General features: G+C 39.1%; 1 protein-coding gene across 4 annotated transcripts in view; it reads left to right on the forward strand.

Moving 5' to 3' along the window:
• bmpr1ba (bone morphogenetic protein receptor, type IBa) overlaps positions 1-22,843 on the forward strand; it is a 72,088-nt gene that overhangs the window by 2,422 nt on the left and 46,823 nt on the right. For 2 of the 4 annotated variants that reach the window (XM_026186620.1, XM_026186623.1), the window contains exon 2: positions 21,604-21,660. The exons of 1 other annotated variant lie outside the window; for it this stretch is intronic. The gene's annotated coding sequence lies outside the window, so the exon portion shown is untranslated. Of the gene's footprint in view, positions 1-14,837; positions 14,879-21,603; positions 21,661-22,843 lie in introns of all 4 variants that reach the window. One more of the 4 variants, XM_026186621.1, reaches the window with a different exon arrangement.

The following is a 22,843-nucleotide window of genomic DNA, read 5'->3' on the forward strand; positions in this document are numbered from 1 at the left end:
CCCTATTTAATATATTCGTGAGATTGCATAGTTTTTGTGTTAGTCGATAGATGTAAGCCTGTCTCTTTTATTTTGTGCTTAAATGTGTGATACGATTAAATGCAGGTAAATTGTCAAAGCAGTTTTTATTTAAAGATCTATTTTTTTCCTATTGTCAAACATCTGAATACAAAGTTTTTTATAAATGGGCATATAAAAAAATTACAATTCATACACTGGAGACAGGGACTGTTTTAGGATTTTATATGCAAAATGATTACTCATCCATGTCATGCCATGCAGTCAAGTGAAGTAGCTTTTGACACCCACTGAACACGGTAGACTCAGCATAAGCCTCAAAAAATCCCAGATTCCAAACTCAGCGAACGTTCGTGTTAAAGATTCTTGATGATGTTATGTCCATAACCGAGCAGGCAAAGTAAAACCTGAAGTACTGCTTTGTAGTTTTTATGTGTAGGCATCAAAAAATGAAGCTAAACCAGATGAAATAGGGGTTATTGAAAGGAATGATAAAACCATGATGCAATAGTGGGAGCTCATAAAATTGATTTGTTCAAGTGTTCAGTGAGAGCAAATGGGTAAATGGCACGAGGTCAAATTTACAGAAATGTGCCATGTCCTTGATATTTCTGTTCATTCCATTCTGCAGTGGCTGCTTGCCAGACCTCACTGCTTTTATCTTTCTCCTTTTATTATGCTAACGACAGTCTTGATTTAAAACAATATCAGATCCCTAATCACAAGAATCAGATTACCTACGATGCATTAAATAAGAATGCATATGACAGTAGGGTTAATCAGAGTGTAAACAATCATTTAAGTGAACCATAGTGCAGTGTTTAGTTTCTCTAACATTTAATTTCCTCAACTTGATGGAGTTGATAAGACTCAAAAACAGATAAGAGAACTTAGCCTGGGGCCTTTTTCCCCCCAAGACCTTACGCTCTTTAATTACAGTGTCAGTGTGATTTATAGAAACATTTGAGCATTTATCTCCACTCAAATTCTGAAACATTCTAAATTTTGGATTTTTTCTCAGAGTCCTCTTTGGTTCTAGTGTTGAGATAATGAACTGTGCCCAGCCTGCCTTAAATAGCCTCAAATCTGAGGCTCTGTTCTAAAAGGTTGGAGTGGCAAACACTGGAAACATCTACTGCTTAACCTTAATTATGTTAGATTATATTACAGATTTGATTTTCAACTTAACAGCTACCCTCCAACAACTCTTAAAAAAAAAAAAAGAAAAAAAAGAAGCATTCGTCTCTTACAAAAAAATCACCAAGAATAATTACGTGGTTATACAACTCTATTTTGTAAATGTTTTGAAAAATAGCAAGAAATATAACAATAACAATACCAGCTTGTCTGTAATGTAAATTGTAATTGTTGTTCTTAGTGTGTTTTTTCTCAGCTGTAGAGCATTATGTTGTTTGTGTGATAGTTTTACTTACAGACGTCTCGTCTCGCCTGGCCAGATGTGGAACAACATGTTTAATCTGCTCAGGGTTTGCTTTACCTGTGGGAATGGTGCATCTAACAGCATTTGCATTCATGAATTTAAAATTAGGATTAGAACCCATTTTACTCTTTATATATGACATAAACAGTAGCACATAGTAATAGTTAGGCTGGCGGTGTAGTTAAATATCTTATAAGGTCAGACACATTTATGAAAACTGTCAGTCACAGGGGGGAAAAAACAAATGAAATATAATGAATGTTTAGCTAGCAAAGAAGAAGAAGTCTATTTGTTAGTGTTCAGTGTTTAAGAACAGCTGCTTTTGCCATCTGAATGTGTAAAAGTGTTATAACGAAGACAAAAACAATAACATCATAGATTAACATACATGTCTGTGTTTTAATAAATGAGCAGGGCAAGCAAGGCCTGACAGAAACCACCAGTGAGGTGGATTTTTGCTTGTTTCTTTAAGTACGCTTCAGGAATAGTTCTCCAGGCTTCTCGAAGGACATTCAAAGCTCTTCTTTAGATGGTAGCTGCCCTTTTTTCTGTTCTATATCAAGATGATCCCACACGGCCAATCCATGACTAGTGTCCATTAATTGTGTTTCTATCCACGTATGTTTTACTGCATTGTATGTTTGTGAGGCTGATAAATAAAGCCGTTGCCAATCAAATGCTTTTCTGATGATATTGCGTCGTGGATTAAAATTCAGATGTACTTTTCTGCATCCATAATTTCATCAATTTTGAGAAGATCCAAAACACCATTGTCTGAAATGCAGCCACTACCCATGACAGAGTGTCCACTGAGTTTTACACATGGCTGTAAACACTCTGTTGTACCTGTCTCCGGACCTTCTCCTCACGCACTGATAATGAATCAAAAATGTCCAAATTGATTAATTACCCCATAAGACCTGTTTGCACAAATTTTCAGTCGAGTTCTTATGTAATCTATTACAACTCAGACTGTTTCCTTTTCTTAAAAATAGCTTATTAAATGCCAACCTTCCACTGAGACCATTTTTTATGAGTATCAAAATCCAACTTAAAATTGTTTCTTTGGCAAGTTGTCCATTACAGTATGTGTAGAGACAACACTGGCTCATTCCTTTGAGTTGGGTGCCTTTTTTTATGAATGACTGATTCATAGCTCAGTGTTTAGTGGTTTAACAAACAAACAAAAATGCATTCCTCTGAAAATAGTTGGATACAGTGAGCAGACTGAAACCAAGAGAAACAGTAGCCAGTTCCCACTAAAAGACCTTCAGAAAGCCTGGAGAACTATTGCCCAAGGCCACTTTAAAGGCAGCCTGGCTTCCTGGAAGCAAAAATATAAAGAAATGATAAGTGGATCAAGACATGTGCACAGAACTCTAAAATGCTTTATATGGATATATCTAACATGTGTTTTGCTCTTAAAGGGTTTTTCTTCCTCCTTAAGTCAGATATTAAACTTAAACTATTAAACTTAAAATTTGATTTAGAAAGTAAGAGTGTGTGTCTGCATGTCTGCGTGTCTGTGTGTCTGCGTGTCTGTGTGTCTGCGTGTCCGTGTGTCTGTGTGTGTGCGTTTGGCTTCATACACATGGATTCCATCAGGTTTTTCTCTGTTGTTCCCTGAAGCTGGGATGAGTTAAAACATTTGATGCTTGACTTAAAGATGAGGGCTGTGATCTATTGCCTGTGCTTCTTTGATATATTCACAGAAGTATGCAGTGACACCCCCCCCCCCCCCCCCCCCCCCCCCACACACACACACACACACATCACACTTTGGTTTTTTTTCTTACAGAGCATCACAAGCCATACTAACACTGAATGTCAGCAGACCTCAGTGCACTGTGTATGTAAAATTTTTTTTTTTTTAAATTCTGTTATCTAACCAAAAACTGCTTACTTAGACAACCTCATCAGTTTTCCTTTAACATCTGTGGTCCATACTGGGTGCAGGCATAATTTAGCAACACACCAGACGGAGCTTATCGTAAGATGTTTATTGATGTCACAGAACATTTGACAAAGTTGAATAATGTTTTAAAAGAGTGTGTTTTTTATTTTCTTCATTTCCTTTCAAGGATATTAAAATTGCTAAAAAGCTTTCCCACATTAAGAAGTCTTATGCAAGGCGTGCCTTGCAAAATTTGATCATGCGACTGCACACTGTGAATCCTGTGTAAGTAATCTATATAATTTTTTGGTCAGGTAAATTTACTATTTTACTAAGATAGTGCTTTTGGCAAGGAAAATGCCAAGGTCCTATCCAAACTGTCTGATGTGATGCTAAAATCCTGAAATAATAATAAAACTTGAAAGTTTATTTTTAAAATATATTTTAAAACTCTCTTAGGCCGTGCTAAATGTTTATCTTAGGTCTTGCTGTGCTTCTGGTGACTAAGCACCATATTTTGTTGCTCTAAGTAAGGCAGGCTGCCACCGTTTCTGACGATTGAAGCTAAACTTTTCTCTGCTTCTGTCTGGAACCTTAAGAGAGTCTAACTCCAGCATTAACATTGTTTTATTATTAGCCATAGCTGCTACCTTGATGATAACAAGCGTCGTGCTGACCAGTTTAACATTTATGATATGTGTTTAATACTTAAGTGTTGTTGAAACCGGATCTTTATTGACGTCTTGAAATTCCTCCTCAAGTGTTGTTCAAAGGTGTGAATGTCAACTTCTGTTCATGCATTCAGCTGCTAATGAGGGGAGAGGTTGTGAGAGCTTTGTGAAAGTGCTGTGTGAAGTTGTGTGTCATCCACAGGAGGCAAATAAAGTTATAAAGTAGTGAGTAGTAATAAAGGAAGGTGTGTAGATTTATTTTGTTTTGTTTCAAGAACTGGACAATGCTATTACATGTTATTATTTCCAAACTGTTCTATTATGTTTGTCATTGCCACAGAATACACACAGTGAAGTGCCACAATCTCAATCTGTCATAAAAACTTTTGGCAGGACAAGTGAGAAGGAAGTTATTATTTTACAGGTTAAAACCCCCCAAAACAAAACACACATCTCTGAAATCGCCAGGCGGCCATTGCAAGCTCAAATTTGTTCTCAGCTGAAGTGACTAGATGTTGCATCTGAATGCCTCCCTCGTCAGTGCTCGTCTTGAACTGCAGATAACAAGATATGATCTGACAGAAAATTTCCCCGCTGAGTTAAATGTAGATGATTGCATTACAGATGAGGTAGACACTGATCGAACCAGCAGGCATCAAACTCTATTCTCGAGTGTGTGCGTGCATGTGTGTGAGTAGGGCTGGGTATCGTCACTGATTTCTAGAATCGATTCAATTCCGATTCACAAGGTCCCGAATCGATTCGATCCACGATTCGATTTAATTCGATTTAATTTGATTCAATTCGATTTAAATCTGGGAAATTTTGACAGTCAGAAATATTATAATTCAGATCAGTACATTTACATATTTTTGTATCAAAAGGAAGCTGACACACGCAAGACTTTATCAAAGGTGTGAGCATCACAGCAGATGCCTTTGTGTCAAAGTAGCTGAAGATAAAACACAGAAAAACATGAAGGTGATTTTCCTGGCCTGGGATTTTATAAAAAATATTCTGCAGTACATCAAAAACGAAAGAAAACCATTAATCAACATATGAACATTACCTCTGACATTACAGCGGTTTTATTAGAGACACGGTTAAGCGTTTTGCATTTTGAATAATTTTAAAAAGTTTACATTTGTTCAGTATTGAACAGCAGAAATGATGTTTTCTTTTCGGAAGAATGTAAAAGGGAAAAAAACAGCGGCCGACAGCGCTGTAAACAACAGTAGACTTGTGCGTAACAAGCAAGCGAATAATGAAGAAAGGGAAACTGTTCTTGAAGTACAGAGAGAGAGAGAGAGAGAGAGCTGTGCATCGCGGTGGAAGCAAAACAGTAAAAGTCAGAGTGAATTCATGACGATGTTTATGTGAAGCGTTTGGATCTTCTTTTGCTGCTGGTTCGGTCAATATTGTTTGGAGAGAGATCAAACTAACAGCTTTAGAATCAGCGCATAAAGGGCGTGAACACAAAGCGCGGACCTGCCGACAGATCAGAATCAGCGAGCTGACCGTGAGAAAGGCGACATCTAACTGATTCTGATCCGCGGGTCACGCTGTGTGTTTAAGTCTATGTGCAGAATCAGTGTACCTGCTCTCATTTACTGTCTTAACCGTTTGGTGGTTCTTGAACTTTTGTGAGATGTCACCAGAGATTCTGGCATTTCGGGCAAAATAAAATTATTTTAATAAAATCGATTCAGGATTTTAATGAATCGATTTTACGTTATCCAAGCCAGAATCGATTTTAATCGATGAATCGATTATAAAAACCCACCCCTATGTGTGAGTACAAGTGAGTGAAAGAGAGGTATCAAAAAGAATGCTTTGTAAGCATGTGTAAGTTTGGGACAGAGTGGGACAATGACCTGATAAGTTTGAGCTTCTGTGTTGGGCTCTATGAAGACTGAAACGTCTACATGTAAATCATGTGGGCGTCCAGTTGTCATGGACAACCCTGAACAATGAATTTTCATGTTTTTCCAGGTAGAAGAGAATGAGTAGGTGTTAGAAGAATGTAGTTAGATTGGGTGTTCGACTACTGTATATAATATAGGGTGAATTTGTGTTAATGTCAGAGATATCGTTTTAACAAAAAGGTCATTCAGCTGCACAGTATCATTATCTTCATTACCACTCTGCTGCCCCTCAGGGTGGACCTTTTAAAAAAATAACCTCTCCTGATGTCATGATGGAGTCATTCTGCCCCTGTGCTCTGTAATTCACACAGGCCGCAGAATTCAGCCACTCCTCCTCCGGTGTTGCCCTTTTTCTTTACTTTGATTAATGTGATGACCTGGTATAGTCTTTTTAAAAGGAATACCTATAATACCCCAGCTTTGGGCTTACTAAAGAGATATTTCCATGACCCAAAGGCGAGATCAGCAATTCACTGTGCGATGGACTTTGTGGCTAAAATAAAGCCGGTGGACAATATAACACAGCCACATAGAGTGACGGTATGAAAATGTTTAAATTATGATTTATTAGGCCTGTTTCCCACAGGGAGTATGATAAAACATACTACCAGCCAGCTTCTGATCTCATTATTTGGGTATTTTCTTTCACTGCAGGTCCTACAGCTCGACTCCGCTAGTTTCTTTTCTGTTTTTTGGCATGTGCAATCTTTACAGACATGACGTTTGGTGACTTCTAGTCTTGTCTGAAAAAGTACAAGGACCTCTTTTAATTGCTAAGTGAGAATAGTATATTGTTCTTGCAAAAAAGCCCTGATCCCAAACATAAACAGGTTGAGCCCCGAGGATGCTTTAAATCATATAGTTTTTTACTTTGAACTTTCAAGCTGTTCTCTATTTTGTAGACCACAACTGTCTTCTTGTGTTTGGTTTGGCTCTGCTCTAACCAAAGTAATCACTAGACCTGTAGTTCACTCGAAGGGAAAAAAACAAGAGAGAAATGATGGAGTGATGAGTGGGGAACTGGGAGGGGGTAAAGAGGTCTGAGGATAGAATGATAAACATCTGGATTCACTTTGGGACAATTTCATCCCTCCTGCCCCCAAAAACCTAAGACCTCAATTTCCATGGTACCTCCTTTGAGGTGCCATTCCATCCACAGTGAAAGAAATATTTGCCTGATAGCAAGTATCTTTGTTAAGTTTTAGGAGATGCCTTTATTGAGATTTCCTGAAGCCGTTATTAAGACCCAAACCTGGTCCTGAATATCGATTTCTCTTGGAGTTCGAGTGAAAATGGGTTAATTTATCGACAGTGGCATCAAGCGTCAGTTTGTGGTTGTTGTTGTTTCAGATATTTTCAGTGAGAGAAATTACTTCAAGCTGTGGCTGTGCTGTTAATTTTTTAAGAAATGCCAGAGAGGTTAAAGGTCAGGCCGAGTGATGGAAAAACTTTGACTTCCTATATTCCAGGCAGCATATGTAAAACACATGAGCAGTTCTGCCTACTGTGTTTATTTCCACATGTTCAGACATAACAAAGTGAACAGAATCTGAAGGATTTGAATCTCACGTTACTTTAGTTTCGCAGAGAGTGACAGACGGGGAGTTACAGCTGAAAGTGACTGAGGCAGAAGGCCGTATGCAGTTGTCTCTTTGTCTCTCTTTGTTTTCTCCCCATATTTAACCCACTTAGTCTTCACTGTGTTGTCCAGTCCTCCACACAAATGCATTTAGGTCTGGAATGATAAATGGTTTTCTTTGATTCGTGCAGATGTGTCTTTGGCAAAGGAGTGGCAATAATGTGTATAATCAAACTCAGAAGTCACTAGTTGTTATTATTCTCTTTTCACCATGTCTTCTTCTGTCTTTTCCGCTATCTTTCTCTGTTTTTGGCCTCAACAGATAAGTGCAAAATGTGCTGCTGCACACTGAACTGTTTTGTGTGGCATCATCAATACCCTCCTGACTGAAATTGCATCCATGTTGTCTGTGCAGACACTGCCTCCCCATGAGACATAAATTCATGATAGGCTCATCAATATGTTTTCCAAAGTCATTATTCCAGAGAAATTAAATTTGATTGATGCCGAATTGAATTAAACCTCTGAGATATTGAATCTGATGCATGTGAAATCAAATCTCATGGGGGTCTGTTTCTTCACTTGCATGTCCGGTGGATTTATTCATATCCACCTCAAAAGGCAATTACAATATGAAGCAGGCCTATGGGAGTCTTTGTGTTGTGTTCTGTGTAACAGCGTAATGCTTATTGAATCAACGCATTGATAACAGCAGCCACTGGGAAATCTGTTGCTCACTGACATCTGCTGGTGAGCTGAATATGAAAGAGATATTTACTCTGTTATCTAGTCTTTTGTTTGGTGTCTTTAGAGGCTTACAGGGAGTTTAGTGAGAGGTCAGTAACAGGAAGTGAGTGGATGAAAAATATGAGGAAAACGTAAAGATCGTAATATAGCAGATAGCACTGTAGCTGGGTTGCTGTTGTTTGTAGATTTAATAAGGTGATATAAAAACAGAACTGACCAGATGGCCAACACTGAACCAGCTCTGCCAGATTAAGAGGCAGCAAGCTCCAAAATGCTGAGGAAATTTGGAGTAAGAGAGTCCAAGAGAGACCAGATGTCCGTAACAGGCCTCTATAGGTCGCAGACCAAACTATCAAGCAGATGACTACACAGCATTAGGATGACTGCATAGCATTAGGACCTTGTGCAGGAAACATCAGTCATGTGCCCATGAATTTCTTTTTCTGATATTGTTGCCTTTTTATTTCTGCACAGTGTCATCTTCTGAATACTCTGTTTTTTCTCTCTCTCTCACCATTCTTGGTCTTTCTTAGGATGCTCTTTCTGCTCACATATAGTAGATTCTCTTTCAAACAAAGGCATACATTGACATCTTTAGATGAACCAAACAGGGTGCATGCATGTGCACTAATCTGTTTCACATGCTCACTGATTTTATATTCAAAGTAATACGCTGGGAGCAGTGTTTTTACAAGCCATAACCCCTGAACCATGTCCATTGAGCTTCCTGTAGGGGGGGACTGCATACCCTGCAGTCCTACCTTGCTGTGATACAATATCGTTTAAGGCACACAGTTCGTACTTGTTCTCAGCCAGCTTTCTGCTGCTTCTTTATGCTGTTTCTAGTAATGGGTGACATAAGACCTGGTAGTGGCATGACATTCAGTTGAGGCTTAAAATGTCCTGTGCAGAGGCAAGGTGATGGACATCATATATATATATAAAATTAACCTGTTTTATTACAATAATAAATGATATTCTACAACAATAACAAAAACAAGCACTTATTTCACCATCAGCTTTATGCTTCAGAGCTTTTAAACCACTGTATGACCTAATTTTACAAAATTCAACAGTACTGTAAATGATTAAGTTCCAGCAGTTCTCACATAACTTATTTTATACAATTTTAAAAGATCCTAGATTTCACAAAAACAAAGTCACAGTTCACCTGGCTTCGTCTAGATGACTGGTATCTATTATAGCTTTGGGAGTCACTGTATTGCTGCCAACAAACTTAGTTTAATAAGCAGCAGACAGAAGTGTGACAGAAATCAGGAGGCAGACAGACATAAGCAAGTTTGTGTGGTTCCTGTAAGTCCTGTAGAGAAGACTTCTTTACTTTTTTTAAACTTTTTTTTGGAAAGCTTACTGGCTAGGAGGGCGTCCTGTTCTCTAAACCTTGCTCCTGCAGATCTCCTGGTTCTGCAAAACTGGCCGCAGCAGACATTCTGCACAGGGCTTCTAGTAATGATAGCAATGCAATGTGTTTTCTTCTCTGTGCATGTGTGGGTGTGTGTGCGGCAAGTGTGTGTGCATGCTTGTGTGCGCTTGGAAGTTTCGCCTTAGAGGCATCTGTTGCAGGTTTCAGGCACATGTTGTGGGATTAAGGAATTAGCCATAACAAATAACCTCATGCACACACCCTTGCCTGCGTGCCCAAAAGTCACCACATAACACTCCAAAATTACAACCCGAGACCGCTGTACACATCCACACTTGTTCCACCAGGGCTCAAATCTTGGAAGCTCAGCTCTGTTCATCTCTACCTTTCTCCACTAAATCTTGGCCACACTGTGTTAAAGAAAAAGGACTCTTAGTAGGAATGAAAGTTGCCTTAATGTTAGGGTTACATTAGTAAAAGATAAGGTAATAGGACGGGGGAAAGCCAAGTTGTCAGAGACTGCCTTTGTCCGAAAGAGAAACACAATAAAGCACACTGAGCTTTCCAGTGTTTCCCCCAGGTTCAGGTTCTAGCTAATCAACAGTGCACACAGCCGTGACTGTTCTGTTCCAGGGGACTGGCTGAGGGATGGAGGGGGGTGGGGACATGGGGTAGGACAGGATGAGGGTCGTGCTTGAAACGGGTTTATAAGGGTGGAAGGAGTTAGAGAGTGCATGCAATTGCATGATTAAGGTGTGTGCGTGTGTGCGTGCGTGCGTGTTACCATGTTCGTGTGCCTGAGCGTCTTTTTGTAGGGGATAAACCTAAAGGGGCCTGTGCATGTGTCCGTTAATTGTACATGCAGATGAACAAATTATGTCAGTGATACAAAGTCGCTCAATAATGGAGAGTTTAGAGCGTTGTGTTTTTAGGCTGTGCTGTAATCACTATCAGATGTCAGGGTGGAGGAGAGGGACGGAGGAAAGAGACTGTGTGAGTGAGAGAGGAAAAAAGAGAAATAAAGATGAAAACAAATGGCAAAGCAAGAAAATTCTTAAGGTAATGGACAATAACGTAGTATATGCATACAATATATGTTTTAACTTTATACTGTGCACACACACATTGCTGTAACTTAACTATGTATAACACAAATATCAAAAGTCAGTAAACTAAAATCATTTGGTGTGACTTTCTACTTTAAATTTTCTAGGCTGCTTGTCTAATGGTCATCTGCTCTGTAGCACAGTGCAAGCCCCTGTCCTTGCTCGGAAACGCAACTGAATGCTGTTGCTTGCTCCTGATTTACATCCCCGGCAAGGATGGAGGAACTTTTGGGTGGCATGTTTGGTTTCTTTGCATATGAAAATGTGTTGCAGCAATTGAGTCCGCAGGCTGTAGCAGTATTCAGCGAGGCAAAGTCCTAATCATTTTCAGATGGTGGACAGAGTCCATGCGTCTGGAGCCATTTACGAGGTCTGCGGCCACCTGGATGCGAGGTGGCGGTAGGGCAGCAAAATCCACCCAATATGACTGTCCTTTGTTGTCTAAGAAGGTCTGATGTGGAACACAGGTAATATGATATGTATGAATTAGTGGGCAATTTCATATGACAAATTAGTGTTGTTGTTTTTTTCTTTTGAAGGTGAAATTTTAAATATTTGTGTTGGATTACTATTTGAGTTTAATTCGTTAACAAACAATTGACAAAAAAAAAATCATGACAGTGTTGTCACTCATACTGAAACTCAGAGTCAGATATTTTTTCTTCAAAGGCTGCTCCCTGCAGTTATTAAACTGTAATAGGATATGACGGGCAGGAAATCTGAAACTTAAGATCATTTTGAGAGGTTAAAGGATGACTTTTAGAAACTGGCGTGAGAACTTTTCAGGCAAACATTTGCCAATCGTTCCTCAACCTCAAACATGGCCTGTGATTTAGAAATGTAGAAGTAAGCGGACTCATGACAGCCAGCTAGAATGGTTTCTTACTCAGACATTACAGAGACATTAGACAGTCTCCTTTCTGGCTGATGCAACACATTAGGAATCATTCTCTCTTCTGCCAGTGTAATTTAAAAAAAGAGTATTACTTTGTTAATGTGCTTGTAAAGTGTGGATTTAAAGACCTGCTCTTCCTGCTTTGTGTGTTTTTCTGAAATGTAAAACAGTGTTAAGGAAGTTGCTTTCACTGTCAGTACTAGAACTGAAAAAATCTCGAGATGCTAGTGATACTTTACATTATTGTGTACAATATGCCATTTATAAAGTCGTTTATTTGAGCGACACCTGTTCATACTTGACTCGTGTAGTGTTTACTTTGTCAGTGATATTTAGTTCTATAAGAAACGCTTCGGTGCCAGGAACTTGACTTAGCTACATATGTTGTTTGACATCTGAACAAAAATGGTTTAGAAATAAGGAATGCACACATGTAAAGTAAAACAATCAGTTTGACCAAACTTCTGTTTTAAGGTTTAATAAGCTCAGACTGGCACATACAAATGTGAGAGGTTCCTTTGGGTGAATGTAAACTTAACAGAGGCAGGTGATGGATGTCAAATAAAATCTAAATAGAAACTGTAACACACAGCTGGTAAAACAATGAATGCTTTGAATGACTGACTTAAATAATTAAAATGCCTACGTAGTAGCATGTTACTCAGAAATGTCCACAATCTTTGTTGCACTTCCAAGAAGTTTGTAGACTAGATTTGGGATCATTTTCTCTGCTTTGCATTATGCTGGTCTGTATTTTTCTCTCTTAGAAACCTTCCATCACTATAACAATCTATATAAACATGCAAAGTGGTCAATATATATCAGGCTAACACATGACTTTACATATCTTACTTGTACAGTATGAAAATCAACAGCACTGTATTGTTTTTCACAGAGATTTCTGTTGGGCTTTTTCATATCCCTTTTGGCAGGGATGCTGCTGTGCCATGCAGGGTCCCAGGAACTCATTCCAAACCTTTCTCTGACCCTGTGCAAATGTATGTAATTAAGCAATGAAAACTTGCCATAGCCAGGCCTTCTGCTGCAGGAAATTAAGGATAATCTGGAGGCTGTGGGTGCTCTTTGTTGCCACAAGGCCTTCTCAAGGTTAAGTGGCTCTCCTGCAAGATTGGCTTTCATCCCTTATGAATTAGTTTTGCGTGTTTCTGCTTACTGTGCCCCTCTTCTTACCTCTCAGTGTTGTTTTTCTGTCTTCTTGTGTGTCTGTTTTTTCTTAGTACGTCTTCTAACCCTGCCCATAACACATTGTTGTATACTTGTAAACATATGTAGAAGGTTCAGCAAAAACAGCAAAGTTAAGCATTAGACACTGTCACAGTGTGTCTGTTCTTTTTCACATTCTAGCACGATGGCTTTATGGGAATGGATTTCATATTGGATAAAGTACTACACTCCCATGTTACAGTCTTTATCAATATCATTTTATTATAATCGTTGGGTCGACTGTTGTTGTTATTTGGCACTATCTGAAAAAAACAAAATGAATTAAATTAAATTTTATTCAATTGTAAGGATGTTGGTAGGGAACGTGATGACATGATAATATGAGATGTGGAGATGTAAATTAGACATTAATGCTGTGAAATAAAAAAAAAAAGATGCAATGTTTTCATGGGGTGTTATAGCTGCGTAAATGTTACAAGTGGGTCACTATAGCCCATTGGTTGGTGGTTGCTAGGTTAAATGATGACATCATTATATTTTTTGATATAGATAAGAACCTCCAGGGGCTGAAGATGCGCGTGTGTGCCAAATTTGGTGGCTCAAAATCTGTTTGGGGACACACATAAGATGTTTGTATATTACAGTAAGACATCCAAACAGAGATATTGAAAAGCAAGTTATTTTATATTATGTGGAAATAAGCCAAAACATTGGTAGCAGGAGTAAAGCAGGGCATTTTCTTTAAACTAATCTTAAAAATACTTGGTTCTAGAGCTTAAAATTCTTTTAAAATCAATTGACCCAGTCGGCATAGCCTAGAGTCACTATGGGCATTTTGAACTCAGCAGTGAATGTATTTATTTTGCAGTGGGTGCACTGTGGTGTTGTATATCACTGTGGTTGTTGTTTTTGTTGTGTTTAAAGAGGCGTAGGGAAGACAAAAAGAGAAGTGACGTCTGATAAGATTTACCAGCAGGATGATGCTGTTGCTGAATTTTTAACAGTTTGGATCTTTAAGTCATTGTTTTGCAAGTAAAAGCCCCACATCACAGCTCTTTTAGCAAGGCACCAGCTTAAAATAAAAACAGGGTTTCCATGGAAGAACACATGGAAAATGAGAGAAATGGATAAAAGCTCTGAAAAACATTCTGTGATACTGGAAAATAATTTCTCATCTTTTTCCTTTGTCAGATGACGTTAGAATAGCAGGGTGTGAGTACAAGAGCTAAAAAAACCTCTAAATGCTCAAAGTTGATTTTAAACAGTGAGTTAACTTTCAAAGGCAAACATCTGTAAACATCAAGATTTTTCTGACAATACTGAATATCAGCCTCTGTTTTTTTTTTCTTCCAACTTTAACCTGCTTGCTGTTGTAAATATTTCAAAGCTTTGGGTTTTATTTCTAAAAAAGCAATTTCCATGTAGGTAATCATATATCCAGCCTACAGTAGATCAGAGATGAGATGAGATCACAAAAGTTAAGTCTGAGTTTAACCGTTCTCAGGCTCTCTGGACAGATTTGAAGTCATTTTCCTTTTTGGAATTCTGACTTGATGAGGTTGATCAGTGTTATACAGTCTGTTGTTGCGCTGTTCTTCTTGCTGAAGACAGTTGTTTTCACTCTGGCTCTATGTTCTGCTGCAAAAATCATTTGTGATCACACAGATGTCTCCCTCATGGGATTTGGTATGGATTCGGAATAATGTTCCTAATTGTTTTAAAGACTTCCACAGAGAGACTGGTTAGTCTATGGCGCACAACCCATCTGACATTTAAACCATCTGTCCTGGAAAAAGTCACGAATCTGGTTGTAAAACTATAAATGGGACAATTTAATTATCCAAATAGACTCAGCTGTTCATGTTATGTACTGAAAAAAAATGCACTTAATCATAATAGACAGTGAATTTGATGCATTTTATTTTTAAAGTTGCCTTTCCATACGACATCTTTTTGCCTCACAATGTTGAAATGAAAATTTCTTTTAAAAAGTTTCAGAGCTAACAGGTGGGAAAGATTTGGTAACCTGGCTGGTAAGTAGATTTTTTTTTCCCTTGCTTCTCCAAGTTGCGGCTAAACACTGAGGGGTCTATTGAGGCAGTAATGAGTCATATCCTTCAAACTGCTGTTCTGTATCTCAGACACCTCCTAAAATTCAATTTGCAGTGACCTTCTCACACATACGCATGCATCTGCAGACACACAGGTCTAACCTGTTCACGGCTCTATACTGTACTTCGCACCTCTGGGGGTGTTTTCTGGGGAAACAAATCACGTCAGTTGCCATAGTGAATGTGTCAGTCAAACTTATACAAACACACTCTACAGTTTCTGGCATGTGTTGCAAGCAAGGTGGTCTACACTTTATTGAAGAATAAAGGTAAATCCTGTCAGTCAATGTCAGACTGTCATCTGCCAGAAGAAGTATAAATATTTTCAGTAATAACATGTTATAGAGATATGAAAACAGTACATTTTAAAATTTTTGTTTGAAGGGGGGATAGTTCAGCTGAGGTCGAGTTGCAAAATATGGCTGCCTGGATTTTATTGGAGTTGGCTTGCCCAAGAAAATTAAAGCTCCATGTTTGGCGCTGATATTGCTATTGTCTCATAAACGGATCTTGAGAATGCTTTTCATCAAAGAATTTAAAAAAAAGAAGAAGAAACAAAAAATATGAACATCCTTGACATTGTGTTGCACTTCACATAACTCTTTGGATTTAAAGAGTTATGTGCATTGATACAGAGCAACTTTAAAGTGGCATGCAAATCTGTCTGTGTGTAAGATCTGTTTTCTAGCTGGGTAAAATAGTCTGTCCTCCATAGTATCACTTTGATCGCCTACTCACTAACTCTCCGACTTTCCACTGAGTCTAGTTTGAAAATTACTTGAAAAAAATTGGCATTTATAAGTTCTGTCTCGTTCCCAAGCGTCGCTTTTTAATGCCTTTATGGCTAATAAATGAATTGATAGTTTCCATACTAGCTAGGTTACAGAAAATACAGAGCAAAATGTAAATGTCTGTATATGAGAGAGAAAGAAACCAGCCAACAGAAGTGCCTCTCAGCAGTAATGTGTGACTTTAGGGTTAAATGGCCAGGCTTGCTGAGTGATTGCCACATTAGCCAAAAGTATGAATAAATCTTCTGTTCAGAAATTTGACTATTTATGGACTCACATAAATTTGATCATGTGTTTTCTTTTAATGGCTTTTTAGGTTTTACTAAATTCTCTGTGGCCGCACTGTTAAGCTCTGCCGATGTTGGAGTGTGGGTGGTATGTTTAATGGTTTCAGATTGGAATAGATTTTATGACAATTTTAGAATTGGATACTGGCCACAATACTATAAATGCATTTTTTTTCCATAATAGAATTGATTTATTTCAGCATCAATGCTATAGTTTACTCAAAAATAAGCAGCAGGTCTGCAGAGAAGTTTACGTCTATATACAGTCCTATGGAAAATAACGTTTTCAGAGCACTCAAAAATGAAGTGCACCCTAAGATTTACAATAGCTTGTAGAAACATCCTCAACAACTTGAAATAAACATTTTTTTTTTGTAGGACTTTCAGTCTGTCACATCATTGTGGAGGAATCTTTACCCACATCATTGTTTCAGTTCACTGAGGTTTTCAGACAGGCAAGGCTCCCTTCACATCCAGTATGAGCATTTAGGTCAAATTGAGGTCTGGACTCTGACTCGATCATCGCAGCAGCTTGATTCTTTTCTTTTTCAGTCATTCTGTCATAGATTTGCTGCTGTGCTGTTGCTTTTAGACAGATGGCCTCTTTGGTATAGACAATATAGATAATACTTTCATATTAGAGAAGTTTGTGACCAGCCTGATACAGTGGGGCAAAAAAGTATTTAGTCAGCCACCGATTGTGCAAGTTCCCCCACTTAAAATGTTGACAGAGGTCAGTAATTTGCACCAGAGGTACACTTCAACTGTGAGAGACAGAATGTGAAAAAAAAAAATCCATGAATTCACATGGTAGGATTTGTAAAGAATTTATTCGTAAATTAGGGTGGAAAATAAGTATTTGGTCACCTCAAACAAGGAAAATCTCTGGCTCTCACAGGCCTGTAACGTCTTCTGTAAGAAGCTTTTCTGTCCCCCACTCGTTACCTGTATGAATGGCACCTGTTTGAACTCATCATCTGTATAAAAGACACCTGTCCACAGCCTCAAACAGTCAGACTCCAAACTCCGCCATGGCCAACACCAAAGAGCTTTCGAAGGACACCAGGAAAAGTATTGTAGACCTGCACCAGACTGGGAAGAGTGAATCTACAATAGGCAAGTAGCTTGGTGTGAAAAAATCAACTGTGGGAGCAATCATCAGAAAATGGAAGACATACAAGACCACTGATAATCTCCCACGATCTGGGGCTCCACGCAAGATCTCATCCCGTGGGGTCAAAATGATCATGAGAACGGTGAGCAAAGATCCCAGAACCACACGGGGGGACCTGGTGAATGACCTGCAGAGAGCTGGGACCAAAGTAACAAAGGTCACCATCAGTAACACACTACAACGGCAGGGAATCAAATCCCGCAGTGCCAGACGTGTTCCGCTGCTGAAGCCAGTGCATGTCCAGGCCCGTCTGAACTTTGCCAGAGAGCACATGGATGATACAGCAGAGGATTGGGAGAATGTCATGTAGTCAGATGAAACCAAAGTAGAACTTTTTGGTATAAACTCAACTCGTCATGTTTGGAGGAAGAAGAATACTGAGTTGCATCCCAAGAACACCATACCTACTGTGAAGCATGAAGCATGGGGGTGGAAACATCATGCTATGGGGCTGTTTTTCTGCCAAGGGGACAGGACGACTGATCCGTGTTAAGGACAGAATGAATGGGGCCATGTATCGTGAGATTTTGAGCCAAAACCTCCTTCCATCAGTGAGAACTTTGAAGATGAAACAAGGCTGGGTCTTCCAACATGACAATAATCCAAAACACACCGCCCGGGCAACAAAGGAGTGGCTCCGTAAGAAGCATTTGAAAGTCCTGGAGTGGCCTAGCCAGTCTCCAGACCTCAACCCCATAAAAAATCTGTGGCGGGAGTTGAAAGTCCGTGTTGCTCGGCGACAGCCCCAAAACATCACTGCTCTGGAGAAGATCTGCATGGAGGAATGGGCCAAAATACCAGCTACTGTGTGTGCAAACCTGGTAAAGACCTATAGTAAACGTTTGACCTCTGTTATTGCCAACAAAGGTTATGTTACAAAGTATTGAGTTGTATTTTTGTTATTGACCAAATACTTATTTTCCACCCTGATTTACGAATAAATTCTTTACAAATCCTACCATGTGGATTCATGGATTTTTTTTTCACATTCTGTCTCTCACAGTTGAAGTGTACCTCTGGTGCAAATTACTGACCTCTGTCATCATTTTAAGTGGGGGAACTTGCACAATCGGTGGCTGACTAAATACTTTTTTGCCCCACTGTAACTGCAAGTTGCCCAGGTCCTATGGCTTCAAAAGAAACCCAAATCTCCACTGTTCCTCCATCGTGCTTGAGAGTTGGTATGAGATGTTTGTGCTGATACACTGTGTTGTTTTTGTTTTGGTTTGGGGTTTTTTGTCAAACATTGGACTGTGCATAGTCAGACATCTCCACTTCGGTGTCATCTGTCCTTTGTCCACTTAACAGACAGCGCAAAAATGGTTTGTTTAAAATCAACTTTGCAAACCTAAGCCAGTGTGTTGTTCTTTTTTAGAAAAAGAAGAAGCTTTCTTCTGGCTATCCTGTCAAACAAGCCACACTGAATGAACTTTAATGCTTAGCATGCTAATTGAAGTCTGAAGAGTTCGTTTTGGTTATTTTTTTTTTTTTGTTAATGTGTCTAAATATTTCATAATCTCAAGGTGGGGCGAATTTGGTGGGACGTCCACTCCTGGGAAGATTGTGGCATTATGATAAGACACAATGTTTCAGTTTTTCACACGACTGCTTTAGTCTTTTTTAATGAGTAAAGTTCTTTGAAATGCTGAATATTGTGATGATTATCATGGCAGCTGAATTTGTCTGAACATGAGGCATGTACCTCACCCTTTTTTATTTATGGCTTTATATCAGTTCCAACATAAATATGCTGCAATTCGATTGCACCACGTTCACAGTTACACAGTCACATCTTTTTCTTATGTCTCACGTTTTAAGTGGATGGGAAAACATACTTTTCAGTAAAACTTTTGTGGAACATTTTAGGAAAAAAGTGAAGTAAACAGCTGAGATGCCATCTGTCTGCATTCATGCGCGTTTCTGGTGCTGCCATTCTCAAGTCACCCTACCTGTCAGTGTTTTCATTGCCTATTGTAAAGCAGAGAGTGAAATAACAGTTTGTAGGAACTCAGTGAAAGAAGGGATTTGAGCAGTAATCCTCCTCACTGATCCTTTTTAGAAACAACCGTCTGGCACACAGCCTGGCCCTCGCCATAACACGCCTGCTTTTTGATACCTGAAGGCTGAACTGCAAACTGACACCCACAGTGGCATTTTCTGCTTTTCACATACCTCACATCAGAGGCTCTCTGAAGATATTTTCCTCACACTGGATCCTCACATCGTAATATTAATGCTGACATTTTTCAAGAGGTTGGAAAGTGCCCATGTCATGCTATGAGTTATTTTCCTTCACTGTTCAGGTCATGTCAAGCCGAAACAGATATAATTATTTTATTTGATAAAATATGGTGTAAACAAAGACGTCCTTGGTCCAACTTGTACAGATATTCTCATTTTATTTGGTTTTGCCCTAAGCCAATATCCAGTCTCAGCTCAGCCTGTTTTAAACAAATGCTGTCTGTCTTTAGAGAGAACAGCTGCCAAAATATGAGTCTACCCAATTAATTTTTACTCCATAAATCTCCGTCTCTTGAAGTCGAGCCTGGGCTTGGATTAAGTACCGTATTTCCCGGACTACAAAGCGCACCTGAATATTAGCCGCACAAGCTAAAATCAGGGGAAAATCCTGTTTTGTACATACATTAGCTGCACCTGACTAAAAGCCGCAGGTGTTTCAATGTTGACTTATCATATGTAAGAGAATATGCACAAAGGGAATTGTCAGGAAAGAGATGGCTGTTTGGAGACATCACTTTTATTAATATTTTGAAAAACAAGTTATGGGTACATATTTGCACATGTAGTACATAACAGTAACCTACAGCACACCAGAAAAATAGATTCGGCCTACCTTTTAGGCTCAGGTGCAGTGACACGGCTTTGACAAAAAGAAAAGTCAGTCATTCACCACCATCTTTCTCTTCTTCCTGCGCACTAAAACCACCAAAGTCCTCTCCTCCAGTGTCGGATACAAACAGGCTCAGGATGGCTTCGTCATCCACTCTCCGCTTCTCTCCTTCGTTGTCACTTTCAAAACCAAAGAAATCCTCATTGTCAGTGTCAGAGTCTAACACCCTCTGAAGGGCCGTGGCGGTGTCCTCCTCTCCATCATGCAGCAGTCCAGCCCTTCAAAATCCGTTGGTGATCATGGATGTTTTCACACTTTTCCACGCTGTCAGAATCCACCGGTGGAGTTGGGCATAACTTGCTTTTCGCAAGTTTATCGCCGCTCATCATCCACGACTCCCGCTGAACGCGTAGCACTACTTTGAAGTTTGTTTTTCGCGCTACTTCGTACGGCACTACGTTGCCTGGCGGACGGACATGTGACTAACATACCACTCTTGAACCCCGATCCTTCCACCAGGCAACGTAGTGCCGTACAACAGCGGAACAAACAAAACAAATCGTCTTACGATATCACAAAAATCATGGACAATCCATAGAAAAGCCGCACCTGACTAAAAGCCGCAGGGTTCAAAGCTTGTGCAAAAAGTAGCGGCTTATAGCCCGACAATTACGGTAGTCATATTTTATCCATGCAGTGATCATTACTATTCGTTATCTTCTGTCTCTTGGCTCTGCAAACAAACACATGGTTTATTTGTCACAATAATAATTATAATAAGAAATTTGGTGTGGCATCTTTAAAGGTATATTTGAAAATACACTTTATTTTAATCTGGATAAGCCTTAAGCCATGACAAGGCTAGAAAGCTTAAAGGTAGACTTTATCTTCATTCTTAATATTTTTGACCCACAGCAAATACCTGCATCTTTATCTTTGTCATTAACCTTTATTGGAGTGAATTTCAAACTTTTTCCACTGCTTGCTTGAGAAATGCATTTAAGTTTGTAGAAGCTTTGATTTATGAGCAGTCTGGCCTTTTTAACACCTAACGTGAAGTGACCTCTTTGTCAAGTGGTTGTTCTGACTGTGGGGGATACCGTATGTAGAAAAGGCCACAGATGCACAGAGTAAGCTGTATACTGTCTCTCTCTGCACACACACACGTGCACACCCTGTTTCTCTCTGTAACCATAAGGCTGGAATGGTTTATAGGGGGGTAATAAAAATGGACGCCGTGTGAAATGAATCCAGTTTAAATTACCGTTTTTTGAGGCTGTGTTTTTCTTAGAGATGAAGAAATAGAAACACCCATGTGTTATGTTTATATAAAGGATTTTTATTTGAGCTTAATTTTCCATCTTTACAGGTGAGATTATGTACATCCACACCCTTCAGTTCCTAGATGTCTTAAAATGGTGCTGTCCTTGGCATATTTGGCTGTCTGGATTACAAAAAACTAAATGCTAAAATTTTAAGTGCCTTTAAATATGCTTTTGTAAAGTGAAGACTGATTTATTTGTGTTTCGTTTGTGTGCACACAGGGATTGTAGAAGTGTGATCAGCCCTCCCTACCAACAAAAGTTGGCTTACAAGTGCTGGTAAGAGAAAAATCATTCATATCACTAGGATTTTTCTGGAAATACAAAGATTTAAAACTGGAGTAAACTGTTCTGACTAAAATAACCCACAATGTATCTAGTGGACATGCCTAAAAAGGACGGCAGTAAATGGACACGGTTTCATGTTTGTCTGAAATTCAAAGTTTGCCTAGGGCAACACAAAGATAGTGATAACATGTCCTTCATAAATAGCTCTACATTAAGCTTGACCCAAAACATCTTACTCAAGGTTCACAAGCTCCCCTCTTGTTTACATAATCACTTGCTAGTCTATTAGGAAATTGAATCAAACCAAATATCCAGTGCAGTGGTAACCTCAGCAAGGTTGCTATCAAAAAAGCTTTCTGTCAGGTGGCCCCTGAGGTTCAGATACATTCAGATTTCTGTTTTGGTGAATGTGGCAGGCAGACCTACAAACTGCTGCTGGTAAAAATGGAGAGAGATACGAGTGCGTCTATAGGCTGTCCTGGCCACATACAAGGAGGAATGATTTAGTCTAACTGAATTAGTAGATATGTGAGGATGAATATAAACACTAAACAACTGAAGGCAAAATGGTATTAAGTCAAAACCTTTTTTTTTTTTTTGTGTTGTTCTGGCCACACTACAAGATACAGATGACTTATCTATCACACAAGATGGTGTGAAAGTGTGCAACAAAGGATAAGGAGACCATGTACATAGTTGATTGTTACTGATACTTTATGCTATCAACATATACATGACTGAGTTGATATATAAAAATACAGACCTAAATTAGAAGCAGCTGGTAATGCAACAAAACACGGTAGTCCTGGTTATGTATATACAGTGAAATGAAATTCTCATCTGAAGTCTCTGCCGTTGACCTCTGTTAGCTTCTTGTTTTTATGAATTATATTAATCATGGACCCAGACTGACAAAAATGAACATTCTGTTATAGATAGACTACAAACTCAAAGGCAGTCTGCCACTGTCCTGGTAGATCAGCTGATAGCATCTGATGTCATTGCAAACCCACATCAAGTGGCCGCTTAGCTTATACCCTTCTGTGCAAATCTTGCGTACAAAAGGCAGACTATGTATGTCGCTTAATCCTGCCTACAGTTGCCGCACATGTGCAAGTCTTTTTGCAACCCTGGGTTATTAGTGACATATCCGTTGCCAGTGATGCTTGTTGTG

The sequence above is a fragment of the Astatotilapia calliptera genome, chromosome 12 (assembly GCF_900246225.1).
Source record: "Astatotilapia calliptera chromosome 12, fAstCal1.2, whole genome shotgun sequence".
Classification (NCBI taxonomy): domain Eukaryota; kingdom Metazoa; phylum Chordata; class Actinopteri; order Cichliformes; family Cichlidae; genus Astatotilapia; species Astatotilapia calliptera.